Source organism: Octodon degus, unplaced genomic scaffold (genome assembly GCF_000260255.1).
Source record: "Octodon degus isolate 3935 unplaced genomic scaffold, OctDeg1.0 scaffold00016, whole genome shotgun sequence".
In the NCBI taxonomy this organism is placed as follows: Eukaryota; Metazoa; Chordata; class Mammalia; order Rodentia; family Octodontidae; genus Octodon; species Octodon degus.
In genome coordinates, this window is record NW_004524592.1 from 17,804,239 (window position 1) to 17,813,522 (window position 9,284).

The 9,284-nt window shown below is 46.8% G+C and overlaps 1 long non-coding RNA gene across 1 annotated transcript in view; it reads right to left on the reverse strand.

Moving 5' to 3' along the window:
* Positions 1 to 471: 471 nt before the first annotated feature.
* Positions 472 to 9,284, reverse strand: part of LOC111815428 — a 19,074-nt gene continuing 10,261 nt past the window's right edge. Inside the window, exon 3 of the long non-coding RNA XR_002820124.1 lies at positions 472 to 482. This is a non-coding gene — a long non-coding RNA (uncharacterized LOC111815428). The remainder of the gene's footprint in view (positions 483 to 9,284) is intronic.

Below are 9,284 nucleotides of genomic sequence, written 5' to 3' on the forward strand. Positions count from 1 at the left end.
CTGACAAACAATAGCCCTTTTCTTTCCATCTGTGGCTTCTCACCCTGCTGATAGAAAGCAATTTGAGTTCAAGACTTTGACTTAATTGCTTTGCACCCCCATGGGGACCCAGGCGCCTCCTCCAGCCCCACAGCAGAGCCTCGAGCCTTTGCCTCCCAGAAAGCAAAGTTCTTCTAAGATTTATGCGTAACTTTCACGTCCCCCACTGAGCTCCATCCATAAAGCTTTGCTCCTTTTAGCTGCTACTATCTTCCCCAGGAAAGCACAGCTCTGGAAACTTGTGCCTGTCAAAGGAAGTTTGTTCACGCTTAGAAACCTCCAGGAAAGTAACAGTGAAGCAGTTCTTTTGTACCCTATAGCAGCCCTGAATCACAATAGCCCCAGTTGCCCAACCTTGGAAAGCAAGACTTCACAAGCCCCCAAAGTCTAACGTGGAATCCTTCTCTTTAAAATGCTAACCTTTAAATATGCTGCTGGGGCTGCTGCAGCTCACCTAATTAAGCAAGCCCCTGATTTAGCAAGTACTGTTTTGTACGAGACACACTTTTAGACCTCAAGATATTAATAACCACTTTCCCCCAACTGCTTCATTTGGCTCACTACTTAATCTAAAGCCCAGAGGTTGAAGTGTTTTTTCCAGTTAAGGGCAGGGTGGGTACAGCTAAATAATCTTCTCTGGGGGCTGGGGAGATGGCTCAGTGGAATAAGTGCTTCCCTGGCAAGTGCAAGGGCCTGAGTTCAATCCCTTGTTCCAGAAAAAAAACAACAAAAAACTTTTCTGTTCTTTTCCAGTGTCCAAATAAAAACTGCTTTAAAAAAATGAAAAAAAAGGAAAAGCCTCCACGGAACACCTGGGTTTCATTAAAGGGCAGATGTGGCCTGAAAGCAGGGACGACAGTGTGGTTCATCAGATGACTGCTCGGCACTCAGAGTGGCCCCGCACGGCAGAAATGCCACCCTGACAGGGGCCTTCCCTTGATCATACTCTTCCTCCAGGATGAAGCAGACTTGCTGGCTGGTACCCCTCCCAGTGACTGAGTGACGCCCTCTTCTCAACAGAACGGTCCCTGTGTCACTGCAGAATGACAAGGAGCCAGGGGCAAATAACCACCATGGAAACCAAGAAAAATGGAACAGGCAAATAAAACTGGGCCTCTTTATTTTTAGTTTTCAGGGAATAAAGGTCATCAATTCAGGAAGCAAATCTTTATATACTAGCGCTCCTCACAATCCACAGGGTGTGATCAAAATAGATGGTGAATAATTGTGAAAGTGTTCTTTCCACAGTGAGACACCCAGGGCCACGCATCCCAGCCACGTCCTCCCAGGTGCTGGGCTTCAGATACACTCCTCCCGCCATTTCTGCCACTTTCCGAAGCAGCTCTGCCGTCCTCTTTCCTGAGTGTCTTTATAAGGGATGGTCAAAAACACAGTGAATTCTGCTGCCCAGAGCCATACAACAGAGAAGACAGGCTCTTAAAACACCACGCCATGTCCTCATCCACCTTTCTCGTGGATCTGATGTGGTCTGACTTCCAGAGCTGCCCTGAAGTCAAAATGACCATGAGAGATCAATGTTTTAAATCCATTCAGGGGGCCTGCCCCTTAGCTCAGTTCTTTAAGTGACTGCTTCAACAAAGCTGTCAGTCTCAGGTTGCTGTGGTATGAGACCCACAATTCAAGCCAGCCAAACCTGCCCTGAAGGCATTCGGAGAAAAAAAAAAAATCCTTAAATCCATTCAAAGGGGCCAGCCAGGGCCAAGGAGATGGCTCAGTAGAATAAGCACTTCCCTGGCAAGCGCAAGGGTCTGAGTTCAAAGGGGCCAGCCAAATAGTTCAGCAGATTAAAGTACCTGCAAGCAGGTGCAGGGGCTGGGAGCTTGATCCCTGGGCCTGCCATGCCCATCCCCAGGGCACGCTGAGCCGGCAATTCAGACTAGGTGTGGTGGCACACACGCCTGTAATCCCAGCTCTTGGGAGGCTGTAAACAGGTGGATCACTACAAGTCTGATCTAGTAGTGAGACCCAGAACACCCTGTAGACCCTTCCCTAAAATGTAAATAAATAAATAAATAAATAAATAAACAAACAAACAAATAAATCCATTCAGGACATCAAGACAGCCAGGATAGTGCACCCGAGGACACTCGGGAAAGAGGACTAGGAGTTATTGCAGAAAGCAGCAAGGATGATGGGATAGTGTTCCAAGCAAGGGGAGCACTGATGGAGATCAATGGCAGTGATTCTTGGGTAGTTTTTTTTTTCCTGCAGCTGGCTCAGCCTACCCTGGGGGTGGGGCTGGCAAAGCATGTGGCACTGGAGATTGAACCACGGTCCCTGCACTTGCCTAAGCTTGCCTAAGCAGGCACTTTAGACCACAGAGCTATCTCGTCGACCCTTTGGTAAACTTTTTTTCTGTTGTAAACATTCACTATATTTTTGGGTCACACTGTGTATCATAAAGGCAGCCCCAAGAGAGGGAGCCTGGGAAAGAAGCAGCCGCTCGCAGATGGGAAGCAAAGTAGCACTGCTGCGGCATGCTCCTGGTACGTGGCTGAGAATCACCAAGAGATGGCTGAATAAATGAATGAATGAATGAATGAATGAATGAATGAATGAATGAATAGCCCTTCCATGGGCTCCAGGCACACTTATATCTACACTACCTGTGGTCACGCCTATAAGCAGCACCTTCTCCAGGACCCTCAAACTCCATGAATTAAGAAATAGTTCTCGGGCTGGTGAGATGGCTCAGTGGTCTAAGCACCTACTTAGAACAAGCTTAGTAAACCACAGGGACCGCGGTTCAATCCCCCAGCACCACATGCCAGCCAGCCCTGCCCCGAGGTGGGCTGAGCTGGCCACACACACACACACACACACACACACATAAAAATAAATAAATAAAAAATTAAAAAAAAAAAAAGAAATAGTTCTCATTTCTGCAAGATGGCTGGCCATTCTAAGCTGTCCAACATGCTCCTAAAAATGGAAGGCTCAACTCTGCACCATGTGTGTGCACGCTGACCTTTCCTACTGAAATTCAAGGACAATAAAAGCTGAGGAAATCAAGTTGCTCTGTACTTTTTGAAATTGTTGTGAGGACAGAGAAAAGATAAGTGTTTCTTCTTTAGAAAGTTTCCTTTAGAAAATTAAATTCTAGTATCGATTTCTAGCGTGCCCATTGAACTTTACATCATATATTTTATGCTCTTGTGCAAACTCAGTTCAAACTTCTCTTTATAGATATCAAAAATAAATGGGAGGGCTGGTGAGGTGGCTCAGTGGTCTAAAGCACCTACTTAGAACAAGCTAAGCTAAGCAAAGCACAGGGACCACGGTTCAATCCCCCAGCACCACATGCCAGCCAGCCCCGCCCCCTGGTGGGCTGAGCTGGCCACACACACACAAAAAAAAATAAATAAATAGACGAATAAATAAAAAAATTTTAAAAATGGGATTCACTGTAAAAGGAAACATGTTCCATGTAGAAAGTCCACAAAATGGCTTTAGAAATTACAAATGTTTTCTTTTTAAACTCAAGGAGCCCAGACGACAATCTGTCTCTTCTCTAAATTCCTGTTGAATTTCTTCGGATGCTTTCTTGATTAAGGCCATGTGTTATCTTGAGTGGTTTTTTTTCTTTCCTGTCAACATTCCATCCTAATTCTCACTGGGGATTCACCAAAGAAAAAGGCTTTATTGGCAACAACAACAACAAACACATGCATCCAAAGGTTTTAAATAAAGTACATGTAAACATCTATTCATTTACAAAAATTCCAAACTAGGAAATAATAGACAATTTTTGGTTGGGTTTATTTGGGATGTTTGTGTCTTTTTTTCTTTTTCTTCTTCTTTTTTTTTTTTTAGACAGGGTTTCACTATACAGTTCAGGACATCCTTGAACTCATTTTGAAGCCCAGGTTGGCCTCAAATTCACAGCAATCCTACTGCCTTAGCCTCCTCAGTGCTGGGATTACAGGTGTGTGCCAACAACCTAGCCCTTGTTATTTTTCTTAAAATACAGCCTAGCCCTGAAATTTAACCTCAAACATACTAAGTAACTTGTGCCACAGCAATGCTCTTTATCAATCAATTCCCAAGCTCAGTGATCAGTTACTGTCAGTGTAGCCTGAAGGAGATGAGTAAGGGAAAGGCGAATGACATAGAAAGTTTGCTAGCCCCGGGCCGGCCAACCAAGAACTTGGGTCAAAGCCTGCAGTGGACAACACAGCTGCCTCTTCTCTTTAGGACTGAGTGACACTTGTTCCTGCTTCCACGTTAAAGTGGCCCGTGTGGCTTCAGACTCGGCACTAGGAGGTTTATTTTCCACAGCTAGAGCCACACTTTCTGGTTTGGACTCTACCAGTTATCAAGATGGTGCTCTGATCCCAGCTGTCTTCCTCCTAGGGGCCCCCAAGCAGTTCAGATCTCAGGCTCGGAGGACGGGCACCATGAATCAGCCCCTCAGCTCCAGCCCTGACGGTCAGGCAAGGGAATCACATCCCGCAGTGCTGACTGAGCAAGTGCAGCCCAGAGGTCAATGTTGCCACTAATGTCTCTGACACCAAGTAGAGACAAACTGGAGTGGACCATGGCAGGAAGGCGAGTGGCAGGAGAGTCGCAAAATGTCTCATGCATTTCCAGCACAGGAATGACAGGAAACAGTGTCTCTACAGAAAAGAACAGCTGAGCCTCATGAGTGGAGCTCATCCAGAGATGGGGAGCCAGGAGCACAGAGCAATGGACAGACACGAGGTAAGTGAAAAACGAAGTACATACTTAATTTTTTGCATGCATTACAGAAGACACTGTCGTTAATTTTCTTCCCTTTGAACACACTCATCTTATTGTTCTCACTACTTGCTGAAGCAGTTCCAGAGTCCTCCTTCCTGAGCGTCCTCAATCATGCTGTTCTGGCTGCCTCGATGTCCTGATTCCATTCAAAACGTTTCCTTTTGTCATCATTTTTACTCGGGAGAAGGGCCCGACCCAGCGAATGCTGTGGCCGAGGACACACCGCCGCATGGATGAGACGGCCTTTCCCCGACGACTCGGCAGAGGCGGCAGTACTTCGGCTCACATCCCATAAAGAGGACTTCTTGAGTGCTTCCCACAGTGTCCAGGACCATGGGGTGGTGTGTCGGAGGTGTTTTAGGGCAAATGATGGTAATGGGTCTTTTACTGCAATCAATATTTTTTTAATTTGACCACTGGTGGCCTATTGTGACCACACCTGGTAAGAGATGTATGAGGGACTGGCTTGTACGACTGTGGGGATCAAGAAGTCCCATGATCCTGTCACTGACTGCAACCACACATCCTCAGCCCCAGTGCAGGTCCCGAGGTCCATGAGAGCCCACTGCGTGGCTCCCCACCTGCCGCGGAGGTCTGAGAACAGGGTTGGAGGAGAGTGCTGCTTTTACTGCTGGGCTCTGAACACTGGTGAATCCGGAGCTCTGATGTGCCAGGGGTGAGGAAAGCTGAGGGCCTGGCTCCAGTCAGCTGTCTTCCTTCACCCTCTTTGGCGCTCCAGCTCTCAGCCTGGGGCTGATGTGTACCCCATATTTTGGTGATTCAGAGCTCACTGCTACCAGGAACACTCTCAAAACAGACCCAGAAGGGCTAGCCAAATAGCTCAGAGAATTAAAGCGCTGAGGGCCAGGGTTCGATCCCCAAGCCTGCCTGCCCTGTTGGCCCTGCCCTGGGGGCACGCTGAGAGGGCAATTGAGACTGGGCATGGTGGCACCCACCTGTAATCCCAGCTCTTGGGAAGCTGTAAACAGGCAGATCACTACAAGTCCAATCTAGTAATGAGACCCTGAACACCCCTGTAGACCCTTCCCTAAAATGCAAAAAAACCTGAGTTCAATCCCAGGTTCCACCACAAATAAAATTAAAAAAAAAAAAAAAAAAAAAAAAAAAAAAAAAAACACCACACCCAGAAACAACTGCTCACCAGCTTTCTGGAAAGTCCTTAGACCACATGGGCGGAGGCATGAAAGCATCCACTGGGACGCTATGGACCAACTCTGAGGCCTGTTAGCACCTGACAGGCAGGAAGGAGCAAAGGTGAACATGGAAACACCAGCTGCAGCAGACCTGAAAGAAGATCACTCATGTCTAAGTGGCAATGGGGAGACAGAGCCAGCGTGGGAACTGTGATGCTCTTCATAAACTGGGGCTCAGCAGGATACGCATCTTCCTGGCAAGTGCAAGGTCTTGATTCCATCTCCGCACCCCCCAACAAAGAAGCATAAGCTACCACAGCTTACCTATCCAGCATAGAGAGTGGATGTCAACTGAGGAAGAGAAGGAGAAATCTGGAAAAAAGTGGCAAACCAGGTGTTAAACTAGCTGTGTCTAATCAGATGGATGGACAGACTAAGCAAATGTAAACGTACAACAGAGAATTAATTATACAATTATTTATTATAGAGGTATTTATTATAGAGGACAAGATAGAGGGCAATAGCAAGATTTCAAAGGTTGAGAAAACAAAGGCTATCAATGTCACTAAAAGAAATAAAGAAGTAAGTCAGATGGTACACACCCATAATTCTAGCACTCTGGCAGGCTGAAGCAGGAAGATCACAAGTTCAAACCCAACCTGGGTAATTAAACAATTTTAGTGAGATCCTGGCCCAAAATAAAAAATAAAAAAAGGATTCCCAGTACCACAAAAAAATAAAAAGGGGCTGCGAATGTAGCTCAGTGTGGAGGCCCCAGGTTCAGCCTTCAGTAGACTAAATAAATACAAAGGAATCTGTAGGGGGGTGGAAGGGAGTTGGTGTTGAGCTTGGTTTTGTTACACATACTCCCACTCTCCACCTAGAGCCAAATTGTCCTCTATTAAAAAAAAAAAAAAAAAAAAGAAAGAAAGAAAGAAAAAAAGCCGATTATGTTGTCAACTCTGAATGCCTGAATGCATCAATTTGTCTACTCTGTCACTTTTTTGGGACAGTGCCCCACACTATCACTGGCTTCCCCACAGATGTCCCTGTAAATCCTTTTCACGGCCCAACACCCAGGGACTGCAAGGCGATGTCCTACCCGCTGACGCCAGGCACAACACCCGAGGCGCGCCACAGACTTCTCTCCCAGCCTGGGCTCAGCAGCCAGCCGCCAACTCCCACCCCCCCCAACCCCAGCCTGGCGCCGCCCCTCCCTCCCTCACTTGCCAGGATGGGGCTGACCTCTGCTCCTTCACTTTAAACCCATCTCTGGCAATGCAAATGAACCTCACAGAATTGTATTCAATGCCTATTTCTGCCAGGCACCAAGGACCAGCATGAGAAAAACCAAGATTCCTACCTTTAAGAAGGCAAAGCCTAGTGGGCAATACAGCATACATACATAAATATGGCAAAATCTATGGATCAGAAGCAATAGGAAATGCTGTAAAAAAATAAAAATTAAAAAACAGAACACATACTGGAGAAGACCAACCTACTGGTGCTCACCTGCAATCCCAGCGCTCTAGGAGGCTGAGGCAGGAAGGCTGCAGGTTGGATACAAACTTGAGCTATTCAGCACTTTACTGAGACCCTCACTCAAAAGAAAAAGCAAAAGCTAAAAAGAACGAGGGATGGGGCTGGTGAGATGGCTCAGTGGTCTAAAGCACCTACTTTGAACAAGCTAAGCTAAGCAAAACACAGGGACCGTGGTTCAATCCCCCAGCACCACAAGCCAGCCAGCCCCGCCCCCTGGTGGGCTGAGCTGGCCACACACTCACAAAATAAATAAATAAATATTAAAAAAAAAAAAAAAGAAGGAGGGATGTACTTCAGCACAAAGGCCCAGAATGTAGTCACCACTTCCACAAAAAGGAAAGAAAAACCAAACTGAGGAAAACCATTTCTTCCAGTAACATTCAAAAAAGAAAAAATTTAAGGAGAATAGACAAGGATTTAAAGAAAAAAAAATGTATTTGGTTGTTCCAGGGTCTCACTACACACCTTGGTGATCCTCCTGCCCTCAGCACTGGGATTACAGGTGCAGGCCACCACACCGACTCTATTGCCAGCTCAGCCCACTGAGGATCGAGGATCGAACGCAGCCTCCAGCACGCTTTTCACAGATCCCAGCGCCAGGCACAAGCAGCCCCTGGGGATACAGGGGCTGAGGGACAGTGGCAAACACAGCCCTCCAACCACCAGGGGCAGGGACAGCAGTGGGGAAGCGCTTATTCTACTGAGCCATCTCCCGGGCCCCTTTTTGTTTTGTTTGGTTTTGTTTTTTTACCAGGAACCAAACTCATACCTCAATCTTGCCATGTAGGCACTATGCCACTGAGCTTCATCCCCAGTCCTTTTTGAGACAGGATTTTACTATGCACTGCAAGTCAGGCTGGCCTTGAGCTCATTTTGTAATCCAGGCTGGCCTGGAATTTGCAAGAGTCCTCCTGCCTCATCTCCCAAGTGCTAGAATTACAAGTGTGCACCACCACACCCAGCTAGGAGGATAAAAAGAAAGCCAAATATATGTGTGTGTGTGTGTGTGTGTGTGTGTGTGTGTGTGTGTAATAAGTGCCTGCCTAGCAAGCACAAGGTCCCGTTTGAGACCCAGTGCCAAAGCAATAAATAAATAAATAAAAGGACTCCAAAGCCAGGCATGGTGTTACACACTGGTAATCCCAGCACTTGGGATACTGAGACAGGAGGATTGCTTCAAGTTTGAGGTCCACTTGGGCTACATAGTGATTTCCAAGCCAGCCTGGGCTGCATAGTAAAGAATGAATATATTTCCAACATGTGGGATAACAGAGAAAATAATACATAGCCTGAACCCCAGGCCCCTAGCTTCAACACAGACTTGACCCAAGCTCTTGCACCTAGGTATACTGTTCCCTTCCAACGTATTTTAAAGTAAATCTCAAAAACAAAACAACACACCCTTTTACCCTGACACAGCTCAGCATGCACTTCAAATTGGTAAAGACTTTTTTAAAGTGCTAAGTACCAAGCTCCTATACCATGCATGAGACAACATTAACAATGTTGTACTGTTACTCATGCATATTACCATTGCCAAAATATTGGTATCAGGGCCAGCCAAATAGCTCAGCGAATTAAAGTGCCTGCAAGCAGACACAGGGGCCAGGGGTTCGATCCCCAGACCTGCAGCACTGGCCCCACCCCGGGGGTGCACTGAGACTGTGGTTGAGACTGGGCATGGTGGCCCATGCCTGTAATCCCAGCTCTTGGGAGGCTGTAAACAGGCAGATCACTACAAGTCTGATCTAGTAGTGAGATCCTGAACACCCTGTAGACCCTTCCCTA